We start from the raw sequence: 14542 nt of genomic DNA on the forward strand, positions 1-14542 counted from the left end.
AAAGGAGAAGCTGGAGATTTTTTTGACGCATGAGAAAAAGTGATGCCATTCTAATCAAACTCTGATCAAAGTCTGATCAGAATTGTCAGTCCATTTTTCATGTATGTGTGAACCTACCTAGAGTGCAATTACTTTATTATTCCCTGGAGAAGCCGGCTTTTAGTCAGAGAGGTGTGCCTGGAGAGATTAGTCATTTCTCAGTACACAGTACTTTGATTGACAGCTTGCTCTGCAGTGCATTTGTATAAAGTGAGCTGTTAAGAGAAGTGTAAGGGCATGCTTACAGCTGCTGCTCACATTGCTGTTAGTGGTGGCTGTAGTCAATCCAGGCACATCTCTACAACTGAAAGCCGGCAGCTCCCGGGAAGAATAAAGTTCATTTTTCACTTTTAGTGAGGTGACCATACAGCACTGCAAATGCTATTATCCTGCAGGCTAAAACTATTTGTGGTCATGACAGGCTTCCTGTAATAAAGCAAGTGGGCAACATCTGGGGAGTGATTTTACTAGCTGTGAATACAATACATATGCAGACATTACCCAAAAATTTGAATTCCGGAAATTTGCTTGAATTCAAATAGGAAATTAAATTTGTACCAAGTTCATTTGATGCAATCAAAAGAGCCGCAATTGCCATCTAAAGACGTTTATTATTCTTTGAGGTCGTACGGTAGGGAAGAGACTAAAATAATAATAAAATAGTACATTCAACCTCTACTGCTGCCACAGCTTGCCATCAAGCCCTCCTCTGACCTTCTGGCACTAACGCTTAGGTCTCCACTCTCCAGCAGTGCTCACACTGATTAAGCTGCATGCATGTCTATGACGTCTTTGATGTGCGTCGCAACTCGCAACCCTTCCCTAAAAAAGTCCTTAAAAATTGTTGCCATTTTGCTTTACTCAAATAGAACAAATTACAAAAAAATTCACAGCAAATTTGATTCACTGATCACTAATAAACTGTGCTAATATTTACTACAGTCATTAGAACAGTCTTAACTATCACTTTGCCATTGTAGTAGTCTCCCGCGTTTCAACAGTGGCTATTATGAAAAGATATACTGTATATCTGGCTCGGACAAAGATGGAGATTGGATACAACAATCTCTTGGTAAATAAGATTCCTTGTTAAGAAATATGACTCAGTTTTTACGAAGCTGACTATGCATATTGTAACCTTGGTGCAGCCGAATTAATGCACATAAAACTTGGGCCAAGCTGAGATGGCTCTGAAAGTATTTGTTGTACTTGAGAACAGGTCCGATTGTGATGAAGGTAGCGATAAGAACCTTTAGACGTGGTGGGTCAGAGAACACCTTTTCTTGTGTCTAGGCCAGTCATGCCTAATAATAAATTAATAAAGCACTTTACAACAGAGGCCTGATAAGGAACTAATATTTCCAATATTTGTTTTTCTTCTTGCCAGAAGTAATCAGGGCCGGACTGGGACTAAAATTCAGCCCTGGCATTTGAAGTTACACAGGCCCACTAGTCACATGGTGACTATATAATTTCTTTGTACACTTGAAGAAGAAGTGAGAGGAGATTAACATGACTATATAACAAGAAGTCACAACTGTGCCCAGTATTTCAGCTCAGTTCTATTTATTGCTTTTAGGTACAGTACTCCTCCCAAAGCTCTGTCCCCTTTTGTATGTGCGGTGACAGAATTCCTGGCAGAACTGTTATCCATTGGGCAACCAGACCCCCTGGTCACAGCCACCCCTATCATACCTTCCAACTTTTGAAGAAGGGAAAGAGGGAGAAAGACAGTGGCGCGCAGCGCAAATTTTAGGCCACGCCCCGGCCACATCCATTTCGCAACTAGTCACACCCATGTCCACGGCCAACCGCACCCATTTAGCACTGCTGATCACGCTGACTGGTAATGAGGGCACAGTGGCTGGCATTATGGGCACACTGACTGGCACTAAGGAAGAGAGAAAACAAAGAGAGAGAAAAAAGAAAACAGAGAGAGAAAGACAGGAGAGCGAGAGAGAAAGAAGAACAGAGAGAGAGAAAGAAAGGGGAAAGAAAGAACAGAGAGAGACAGAGAAAGAACAGAGGGAGAAAGAAAGAAGTAAAGAAAAGAAAGAAAGAACAGAGAGAAAGAAAGAGAGCAAAGAAAAAGAAAAGAAAGAGGGGAAAGAAAGAACAGAGAGAGAGAAAGAAAAAAGAAAGATTAGAGAGAGAAAGAAAGAGCAGAGAGAGAGAAAGAAAATGAGGGAAAGACAGAACAGAGAATCGCTGAGTCTGACAAGTAAGTAGCGACCCCCGACCCCTGCTATGTCGCTGGTGAGATCTGCCTTTGTGGCAGCTCATTAGCGACCACTTAGCGATGCACCAGCGATCCATATCATTGTCGGGATCGCTGGTGCATCGCTAAGTGTAACGGTACCCTTAGAATAGAGAAAGGGCATCAGAACTTACACTTCAGCAATCAAGATAGACAAAGAAAACCCTAAAGCATTTGACAAATATTCCAAATAATACCTTGTTGCTCACTGTAGCAGTAAAGAAGATGAGTGTAGTAGTTTACAAATGAGTGCCAGACTCAGTGTGATTGATCAGTGATATGTTGCACTTGGCACCTGTCCTGCTGCTTTTCAATGACAATTACACATTTTTGTTTCTCAATTTATAATGCAATAGGTAGCAGAAGCGATGTTGTCTTGCGTCAATGAGAACTCCATATAGGACATGAGAAAGTGGCCATATATCTTAGAAAACTGTTTAGACATTAGGCTATAAGGTATCAATTACAGGTGATAGGAGAACAAATTAATATATGTTCTACAGGTGAATAGAATCTTACATTTCAGAGATATGGTTCATTTTATTGGCAATAACAGTAATTGAACGTGTCTATACTAAATATACAATGTTGTATCAAGATAAAGTACATGAACAGGAAATGCAAATAGAAAAAAAATGTAACTCTAATTGAGGAAATATGCACAATGGAATGTGACAAAGTTGGAAAGTTTCTTAATATTCATTTTCAGTTCCCAAAGGATGCTCATTTGGATATGCATCTGGACTTTCTGCTTACAAGAATTATAGAATTCAGATATTAGAACATGAGGTGATCAGTTCATACTGAATTATAATGTCCCTCAAATTGATGATCCCCAAAAGTATAACTCCCGGCCAACTGTAGTTTTGAAACAATGTAAGTATACCTGACTGTAATATGTGTACACAAGGAATAACACTATTTATTGCCATTATTTGACTTTTTACTATTTTCCACTGAGCAGATACTATTCCGAGTTTTCTATTCTCTCTGAGCTGGTGTGTTGAGACAAACTGCAATGTTGTTTTCTATACACAGTACGCATAAAGAGATATGGATTATTAGTTTTCTTTGTAGCACCCAGACTGAAGAAACAGCCACTAAAGATGAGCAGATGGATCTGCGGAGGATAAAGTTCAAGTTCAATGTTCTGAAAATTGAGGTTTCATGAGAGCATGATCATTTTAATATTCGATTTAGGGTTCTCAAAAATAAAACCCCTTGCTGAGCATTATTTTCCACAAAGCTGAAGCATCAACGAGCAGGCTAACATCTAGCGGATTATCATACCTTGTATAGTGGTGGTTAGTACCGTGGCCATCACAGATTAGCAATTCCCAGCAGAGCACAATTTGTGCGGCAGAGTAATTTCCATCTCCAGAGTCACAGGATTGTGTGTACATTTATGTAGAGTATAAGCTCTTACGATCAGTGGGGTTTTCTCTCTCCTGTAGAGTGTAAGCTCTTACGATCAGTGGGGTTTTCTCTCTCCTGTAGAGTGTAAGCTCTTACGATCAGTGGGGTCTTCTCTCTCCTGTAGAGTGTAAGCTCTTATGGTCAGTGAGGCCCTCTCTCTCCTGTAGAGTGTAAGCTCTTATGGTTAGTGTGGTCCTCTCTCTCTCCTGTAGAATGTAAGCTCTTAAGATCAGTGGGGTCCTCTCACTCTCTCCTGTAAAGTATAAGCTCTTACTGTCAGCGGGGTCGTCCCTCTCTCCTGTAGAGTGTAAGATCTTATGGTGAGCGGGGTCCTCTCTCTCTCTCCTGTAGAGTGTAAGCTCTTAGGCTAAGTGCACATGTTGCAGAATTGCTGCGGAAATTTCCGTGGGAATTCCGCAACTCCCTGCTGTGGGAAATATGCTAGAATTCCGCATGTGTAATTCCCGCGTATTTCTAGTGTTTTAACTAGCGTTTTGCAAGCATAATTAGCTTGCAAAATACTAGCGTTTTCCAAGCGATCTGTAGCTTCGCTTGGAAAACTGATTGACGGGTTGGTCACACTTGTCAAGCATAGTGTTTGACGAGTGTGACCAACTTTTTACTATTGAGGCTGCTTATGCAGCTTGAGCAGTAAAAAGATATAAAGTTAAAAATAATTAAAAAAATTGTGATATTCTCACCTTCCGATGTCCTGCGCAGCGTACCCTATCCTCACGATGCTCCTGGCAAGTCCCGTTCCCAGCGATGCCTTGCGACAATGACTATTGATGACGTCGCGGTCTCGCGAGACCGCTAGGGTTTCGTGAGACCGCGACTTCGTCAAAGGTCATTGTCACAAGGCATCACTGGGAACAGGAGTTGCCGGAAACATCGCTGAGGACCGGGAATGCTGCGTGGGATGCCTGAAGGTGATAATATCACTATTTTTTATTTTAATTCTTTTTTTACAGAGAGAATCTCCTCTCCTCCAGCCCCTGGGTACCATAGTCACATGCGGAAAGTAAGCGGAACAATGCTTTCCTATGTGTGCGGAATTCCCGCGATTCCGCACAAAGAATGAGCATGCTGCGTATTCTTCCACGATGCGATTTTACCATGGAAAAATACGCAGCATTAGCACAGCATGTGCAGAATGCCATTGAATACAATGGGTTGCTTATTTTATGCATTTTTGCAGCGTTTTCGCAGAGAAAAAAACATGGCAAAAATGCATAAAATCCGCAGAAATTCCGGACGTGTGAACACAGCCTTATGGTCAATGGGGTCCTCTCTCTCTCCTGTAGAGTGTAAGCTCTTATGGCCAGTGATTTCCTCTCTCTCTCCTGTAGAGTGTATGATCTTATGGTCAGTGGGATCCTCTTTCTCTTGTAGAGTGTTAGGTCTTATGGTTAGCGGGGTCCTCTCTCTCTCCTGTAGAATATAAGCTCTTATGATCAGCGAGGTCCTCTCTCTCTCTCTCCCGTAGAGTGTATGCGCTTATGGTCAGCAGGGTCCTCTCTCTCCTGTAGAGTGTAAGCTCTTATAATCAGTGGGGTCCTCTCTCTCCTTTAGAGTGTAATCTCTTATGGTCAGTGGGGCCCTCTCTCTCCTGTAGAGTGTAAGCTTTTATGGTTAGTGTGGTCCTTTCTCTCTCCTGTAGAGTGTAAACTCTTATGGTCAGCAGAGTCCTCTCTCTCTCCTGTAGAGTTTAAGCTCTTATGGTCAGCAGGGTCCTCTCTCTCCTATAGAGTGTAAGCTCTTATGATCAGTGGAGTCCTCTCTGTTTCCTGTAGAGTGAAAGATTTTCTGGTCAGTGAGGTCCTCTCTCTCTCTCTCCTGTAGAGTGCAAGCTCTTATAGTCAGAAGGGTCCATTCTCTTCACTCCCTCACTTGTATTTTATGAGTAATTACAAGCTTCCCAGTATTGAGATTCATGCAAATTTAATAAACATAAATAGAGGGTTTTTTTAAATTTGTCCAAGTTGGTAAATTCAAGTCTAAAAAGATTCTCTCACCTCTAGCAGCCACAAGAGCAGTTTGAAAGACATTTTAAAACAGCAATACTGAACTGTGTGGCTGTAAATCCAGCACTAAAGTGAAAATTTATATGCTGAAAAAAGCAGCACGATGTTCCTGTATCTGCCTGGGAATTCACTCTGAACACAAGGGGTTGGGCAGAAGTGACTCATAAGTGGAGAAAAAAGCAGTTCTCTGATGAGATATATGACAGTTTATTATTTTCACTCATACTATTGATTTACGCAAAATTTGTTGACACCATCGGTATCACTTAACATAAGCTTTTCACTCTGAAAAATTTCTACTACATACTGTGAAATGCGTCAATATCAGATGAATGGGGGTCCATCACCTGACACCTCCAACAATTAGCGGTTTACAGCTCCTGCAATAGTGGGATGTACACAAAGCACAAAGCCAACACTTCTCCATACACTGAATACTGCATATCTGATCATATCCATTTTAATAGGAGCTGTACTGGAGCCACGTTACTTCCGGTCATGTGCAGTGCGCCTCTCTGAAGCCAGGATGTGTACGCCCGGCTTTAGAGAAAGAAGCCGGGCGCATGCACGAAGAAAGTATAACTGACGTTGCTTTTGCCCACAGGAACAAGATAACATACTAAGTGGTCCGGCTAGTCTGGGGACTCTAATGCCTCTTGACTAGTCAAAGCCCTTATTTACATACCTTAAAAGGACTTTAGAAATACTTTTTCAAAAGATCTGTTTATGTATGTAAAGTAGCACAGGGCCTGTTAGGCAGGGAATTTATATATGCTGGAACAACTGTTGGTGGAGACCTGACAGGTTCCTTTTTAAGATAGATCAGGTCTTCTACAACTTATAAATTAATCACCTATCCTTAGCACAGCAGATGAATATCCAGGTCCTAGAAAACCACTTTCAGGGGTCCATACACATCAGTCTAAAGTTGATCAAAACAAATTAAACCAAAACAATCTTTTATAGGGTGAAATTTAACAAAAAAAAAATATTATTTTAGCCAAGCAATGTCAGATTGTTAACATCTGAAAAAGAATTCTGTCGAATTTAAAATAATTGCTAGTCTACGAAAGATCACTTTGTGAAGTGCTCGCAGAATATTCCCAGGAAAGATTGTTCATCATTATCCCGGTGTCATTGAACCTGTTTGGCCAGTTTAAATAAGAACCAGACGACATGGACTAATATGTACATGGCTCCATCTATGTAACAATCACTCACCAGACAATTTTTCGTTCCACAGTTGACCTACTTTTGTCTCATTTTTACGGACAGAGAATGCCCTGGACAGCTATGTAGTGGAGCTATATGTTCAGCTGCTGGTAACAAGCGGCAGAAATATATTACAGTTTTTTGTTACGCCGGTTGAATGAAGACTAGTGTTGAGCGATACCGTCCGATACTTAAAAGTATCGGATCGGATGGTATCGGCCGATCTAAAAAAAATATCGGGTATCGCCGATTCCGATACCGGAAGTCCCATTCAAGTCTATGGGACTTCCGGTATCGGAATAAGAAAAACCCTATTTTTGTCTTGTACAGCCTCTCTGGGGTCTGTACGGGCCTTTCGGGGGTCTGTGCCGGCCTGCCGGGGGGTCTGTGCAGGCTCCGGTGGTCTGTGCCGGCCTGCCTGGGGGTCTGTGCAGGCTCCGGTTGTCTGTGCCGGCCTGCCGGGGGGGGTCTGTGCAGGCTCCGGTGGTCTGTGCCGGCCTGCCGGGGGTCTGTGCAGGCTACGGTGGTCTGTGCCGGCCTGCCGGGGGGCTGTGCCGGCCTGCCGGTGGTCTGTGCAGGCTCCGGGGGTCTGTGCCGGCCTGCCGGTGGTCTGTGCAGGCTCCGGTGGTCTGTGCCGGCCTGCCGGGGGGCTGTGCCGGCCTGCCGGTGGTCTGTGCAGGCTCCGGGGGGCTGTGCCGGCCTGCCGGGGGGCTGTGCCGGCCTGCCGGGGGGCTGTGCAGGCTCCGGTAGTCTGTGCAGGCATCGTCCGATGGGACTACAAGTCCCATCGGGCGATGCCTGCTACCATGACAGTGATTGACACATTAGCCAATGATGGGACAGTAGTAGTCCCATCATCCGGCTAATGTGTTGAATGTAAAAAAAAAATAAAATTACATACTACATACATGCTACATACATACAACATGCATACTACATATATACTACATGTAACATACATACTACATACATGCTACATACTACATGCATGCTACATACATACTACATACATAATACATATATACTACATGCATGCAACATACATACAACATATATACTACATGCATGCAACATGCATACTATATATATATATATATACTATATATACTACATGTAACATACATACATACTACATATATACTACATGCAACATGCATACTACATACATGCTACATACATGCTACATACATGCTACATACATAATACATATATACTACATGCATGCAACATACATACAACATATATACTACATGCATGCAACATGCATACTACATATATACTATATATACTACATGTAACATACATACTACATATATACTACATGCATACTACATACATACTACATACATGCTACATACATACTACAAACATACACTACATGCATGCAACATACATACTACATATATATCACATGCATGCAACATGCATACTACATATATACTACATATATACTACATGCATGCAACATACATATATACTACATACAATACATACATATAGACATACAGTACATATAACATAGAGTACATACTCACCGTCACTTGTCACTTTGATCCCCGAAGTCATTGTCGCCTGAGTAATAAATATCAAAATAAAAAAACACCAATATACTTACCCCGATCCGCAGAAGTCCACGAGGGTCCCACGTCCATCTTGCGTGGAGAACAGCAGCATCAGCTGATGCTACCGTTCTCTACCAGCTCCAGGAATACAATGACGGAAGGTAGGTATCCTTCCGCACTGTATTCCTCCACCGCTTTAAAAAAAAAAAAGTCCCTAGTCTCACTTTATGCCATTGCTGCGTGGGAAATTCCCACGCAGCAATGGCATAAAGTGAGACTAGGGACTTTTTTTTACAGTGGTGGAGGAATACAGTGCGGAAGGATACCTACCTTCCGTCATTGTATTCCTGGAGCTGGTAGAGAACGGTAGCATCAGCTGATGCTGCTGTTCTCCACGCAAGATGGACGTGGGACCCTCGTGGACTTCTGCGGATCGGGGTAAGTATATTGGTGTTTTTTTATTTTGACATTTATTCCTCAGGCGACAATGGCTTCGGGGATCAAAGTGACAAGTGACGGTGAGTATGTACTCTATGTTATATGTACTGTATGTCTATATGTATGTATTGTATGTAGTATATATGTATGTTGCATGCATGTAGTATATATGCAGTATATATATAGTATGCATGTTGCATGCATGTGGTATATATGTAGTATGTATGCTGCATGCATGTAGTGTATGTATGTAGTATGTATGTAGCATGTATGTAGTATGTATGTAGCATGTATGTAGTATGTATGTAGTATGCATGTAGTATGTTGCATGTATGTAGCATGTAGTGTGCATGTTTAATGTAGTATATATGTAGTATGTATGTTACATGTAGTGTATATAGTATATATGTAGTATGCATGTTGCATGCATGTAGTATATATGTTGTATGTATGTTGCATGCATGTAGTATATATGTATTATGTATGTAGCATGTATGTAGTATGTATGTTACATGTAGTATATATGTAGTATGCATGTTGTATGTATGTAGCATGTATGTAGCATGTAATTTTTTTTTTTTTTACATTCAACACATTAGCCGGATGATGGGACTACTACTGTCCCATCATTGGCTAATGTGTCAATCACTGTCATGGTAGCAGGCATCGCCCGATGGGACTTGTAGTCCCATCGGACGATGCCTGCACAGACCCCCGGAGCCTGCACAGACCACCGGCAGGCCGGCACAGCCCCCCGGCAGGCCGGCACAGACCACCGGAGCCTGCACAGACCACCGGCAGGCCGGCACAGACCACCGGAGCCTGCACAGACCACCGGCAGGCCGGCACAGCCCCCCGGCAGGCCGGCACAGACCACCGGAGCCTGCACAGACCACCGGCAGGCCGGCACAGCCCCCCGGCAGGCCGGCACAGACCACCGGAGCCTGTACAGATCACCGGCAGGCCGGCACAGACCCCCGGAGCCTGCACAGCCCCCCGACAGGCCGGCACAGCCCCCCGGCAGGCCGGCACACACCACCGGCAGGCCGGTACAGACCCCCGGACAGTCAGCACAGCCCCCCGAAGGCCCGAACTGACGGCGCATCATGATGCGCACAGACAGCGCATCATGATGACGTCATTTCGGCAGCCAATCAGAGCCACAAAAGTGGCTCATTGCATTTTGGACTTCCGATTCCGGTATCCGATACGAAAAAAGTATCGGTACTCGGTATCGGAATTCCGATACGGCAAATATCGGCCGATACCCGATACTTGCGGTATCGGAAAGCTCAACACTAATGAAGACACATGACCAGAGGAGAGAAAAGCCTCAGTTACCAAAGAAATCACATATGTAGAAAAAGGAAATAAAAAGGTAGAATTGCAGGTTATGACTTAGGAAAGATGCATGAAGCGGAGAGAGTTGTGATAAGCATCTGATTGACTCGATCACACATCACAACTCTTATTAACACCTGTCAGAGCCAGCCGCAATAGCGCACAAAGACAAAAAAAAGGGCTACTACAAAAATTACCAGGATGGAGACTAAAAATATTCCAATTAGATACTTTTTTTGTCTTCATTTAGGTAGCTTTTTATCAAGCCTCTCCTGCTTTCACTTCACTAAATGTTATGTGAAGTTTAGTGTTGAGCGATACCATCCGGTATCGTGAAATATCGGATCGGACCGATACCCAAAAAGTATCGGATATCGCCGATTCCGATACCGGAAACCAATGCAAGACAATGGGACAGAAATATCGGAATTAAAAAAATCCCTTTCTTTCCTTGTAATTCTACATGAAGAAAACAACTAAGAATAATGTAGACTGTATTGGGGGAGGTGGAGGAGACATTAAAGGCATACAGGTTTAGCCCAATCAAATGGAATAGCAGGAATAATTTTTTTTGTTTTAAAGACGTTCGGAGTTACAAAGCTATTGACTATGTTAACCTTTTTTATATTTTGTCAGATATGTATGTTTCACTACTTCCATGCTCTTCACCTTCTTTTTTACTTGTCCCGCACTTTCTTCTTCTTGATCCTCAGCAGCAGCAGCAGCAGCAGCATCTTTTTCATCAACTTCTTCTTCACCTTATTCATCTTCTTCTTCTTCACCTTCTTCCTATTATTCTTTTTTTTACATTATTCATATTCTTCTTATTCAACTATTATTCTTCTTCATATTCTACTTCTTCATCTTCTTCCTATTCTTCTTCTTCATCTTATTCTTATTTGTGACAGGATCCTGTAGTTGTTATCTATAAAAGTTTGAAGACTACACCTTCCGTTCTGCCTGTCACAAAAGATTTACAACAGGATTTGTCCGCGTTCAGTTTGGCCTGCAGCACCAGGCATTTTCCAGGGGCACCACGGACTCACCCCCATACACTGCTTAGTCTTCTTCTGCTTAGAATTTAGATAATATCTTTTGCTCTGATTTTTAGTCTTATGCTTACTGTTCTTCTGCTTTTTGTTCTTCTGCTTCTTGGTCTTCTGCTTCTTGGTCTTCTGTCTCTTGTTGTTCTGTATCTTGGTGGTTGTCTTCATGATCTTTGTCCTCTTGGTCATCTTCTTCAGGGTCATCTTTTTGGTCTTCTTCGGGGTGGTCTTCCGGGTCATCGTCTTCAGGGTCATCGTTTTCGTGGTACTCGTCTTCTTTGGGGTGGTCTTCAGGGTCATCGTCTTCAAGGTCGTTGTCAGGGAGATCCAGAGTGATAACCAAAAACCATTTCCATAAGCTTGAACTTGGAAATGTAGCAGAAGGTACAAGAAGGCTGAGGAACTGCCGAGAACCAGCTGACGGTACTGGAACCCGGATGGGTAGCAGAAGGAACAAGAGCCAATGGCACTACCGAGGACCAGCTGACGGTGCTGGAACCCGGAGGGGCAGCAGAAGGAACAAGAGCCAATGGCACTACCGAGGACCAGCTAACAGTGCTGGAACCCGGTTAATAAGCAGGAGATACCTGTGCTAGAAAGCACTACCAAGGACCCGCTGACGTTGCTGGAACTCTGATACTGAGATGGAGGCACCTAAGCCAAAGGCACTGCCGAGAACCAGCTAACGGTGCTGGAACCCGGAGGGGCAGCAGAAGGAACAAGAGGCAATGGAACTACCGAGGACCAGCTGACGGTGCTGGAACCCGGATGGGTAGCAGAAGGAATAAGAGCCAATGGCACTACCGAGGACCAGCTGACATTACTGGAACCTGGTTACTAAGCAGGAGGTACCTGTGCAAGAAAGCACTACCAAGGACCAGCAGACGTTGCTGGAACTCGGATACCGAGATGGAGACACCTAAGCCAAAGGCACTGCCGAGAACCAGCTGACAGTGCTGGAACCCGGAGGGGCAGCAGAAGGTACCCATGAAAAACAAAGCTGCAAGGCCGCGAGCTGGCAGCAGTTACCGAAACCCACAGTCCTACAGGGGGTGCTTGTCCTATTGGCACTGCGGAACCAGCCTTTATTGCCAGAACCCGCAGCCCACATAGGAAGCACCTAAACTGCAGGCACCATAGCGTCGGCTAACCAGACCGCAACACGACAGGACAACGTATTGGTGGCAAAGTGACGTTGACACTACCCGGAAACAGCTGGCATGCTGGAACCAGGCTGGGCAGGAGGGAGTACCCGTGCCAAAGACACTGCCGAGAACCAGCTGACGGTGCTGGAACCCGGATGGGTAGCAGAAGCTGCAGGAGCCAATGGAACTAGCGAGGACCAGCTGAAGGTGCTGGAACCCGGAGGGGCAGCAGAAGGAACAAGAGCCAATGGTACTACCGAGGACCAGCTGACGGTGCTGGAACCTGGTTACTAAGCAGGAGGTACCTGTGCTAGAAAGCACTACCAAGGACCAGCAGATGTTGCTGGAAGTCGGATACCGAGAAGGAGGCACCTAAGTCAAAGGCACTGCTGAGAACCAGCTGACGGTACTGGAACCCGGATGGGTAGTAGAAGGTACCCATGAAAAACAAAGTTGCAAGGCCGTGAGCCGGCTGCAGTTACCGAAACCCACAGTCCTACAGGGGGTGCTTGTCCTATTGGCACTAGGGAACCAGCCTTTATTGCCAGAACCCGCAGCCCACATAGGAAGCACCTAAACTGCAGGCACCATAGAGTCGGCTAACCCGACCGCAACAGAACAGGACAACGTATTGGTGGCAAAGTGAGGTTGACACTACCCGGAAACAGCTGGCGTGCTGGAACCAGGCTGGGCAGGAGGGAGTACCCGTGCCAAAGACACTGCCGAGAACCAGCTGACGGTGCTGGAACCCGGATGGGTAGCAGAAGCTACAAGAGCCAATGGAACTACCAAGGACCAGCTAACAGTGCTGGAACCCGGAGGGGCAGCATAAGGAACAAGAGCCAATTGCACTACCGAGGACCAGCTGACATTACTGGAACCCGGTTACTAAGCCGGAAGTACCTATGCCAGAAAGCACTACCAAGGACCAGCAGACGTTGCTGGAACTCGGATACCGAGAAGGAGGCGCCTAAGCTAAAGGCACTTCTGAGAACCAGCTGACAGTGCTGGAACCCGGAGGGGCAGCAGAAGGAACAAGAGGCAATGGAATTACCGAGGACCAGCTGACGGTGCTGGAACCCGGATGGGTAGCAGAAGGAACAAGAGCCAATGGCACTACCGAGGACCAGCTGACGTTACTGGAACCCGGTTACTAAGCAGGAGGTACCTGTGCAAGAAAGCACTACCAAGGACCAGCAGACGTTGCTGGAACTCGGATACCGAGATGGAGGCACCTAAGCCAAAGGCACTGCCGATAACCAGCTGATGGTGCTGGAACCCAGAGGAGCAGCAGATGGTACCCATGAAAAACAAACTTGCAAGGCCGCGAGCCGGCCGCAGTTACCGAAACCCACAGTCCTACAGGGGGTGCTTGTCCTATTGGCACCATGGAACCAGCCTTTGTTGCCAGATCCCGCAGCCCACATAGGAAGCCCATAAACTGCAGGCACCATAGACTCGGCTAACCCGACCGCAACACGACAGGACAACGTATTGGTGGCAAAGTGACATTGACACTATCCGGAAACAGCAGGCGTGCTGGAACCAGGCTGGGCAGGAGGGAGTACCTGTGCCAAAGACAATGCTGGGAAACAGCTGGCGGTGCTGGAAGCCAGGGAAAATACTACAAACAGAGTGGAGACAGAGGCCTAATTGGAGCAAGTTTAAAATCTGTAGTTGTGTGAGTGTGGACAGAGCAGGAGAAATTGCTGGGGATCAGATGACATTTCTGAACCCCAATAACACTGAAGCATATGTTGACTGTGCAGACGGCACTTCTGAGCAGCAACTGGTGATGTTGGAGCCCAGGGTCAATCAGGGTGTAGGCTGAGGCCTAATTTCATCAAGTTTAATATCTGTTGTAGACTACTACTGATTTTAAACATGCTCCAATTAGGCCTCTGGCTCCACTCTGTCTCTAGTATTTACCCTGGCCTCCAACACGGCCAGTTGCTGCTCAGAAGTGCCGTCTGCACAATCAACACTTGTTCCTGCATTACTGGGGTTCAGTAACATCAGCTGATCCCCTGATGTGTGTCCGGCAATGTCTCCTGCTCTGTCC

Source organism: Dendrobates tinctorius, unplaced genomic scaffold (assembly GCF_039654945.1).
Source record: "Dendrobates tinctorius isolate UK_male_01 unplaced genomic scaffold, ASM3965494v1 ptg000034l, whole genome shotgun sequence".
NCBI lineage: Eukaryota > Metazoa > Chordata > Amphibia > Anura > Dendrobatidae > Dendrobates > Dendrobates tinctorius.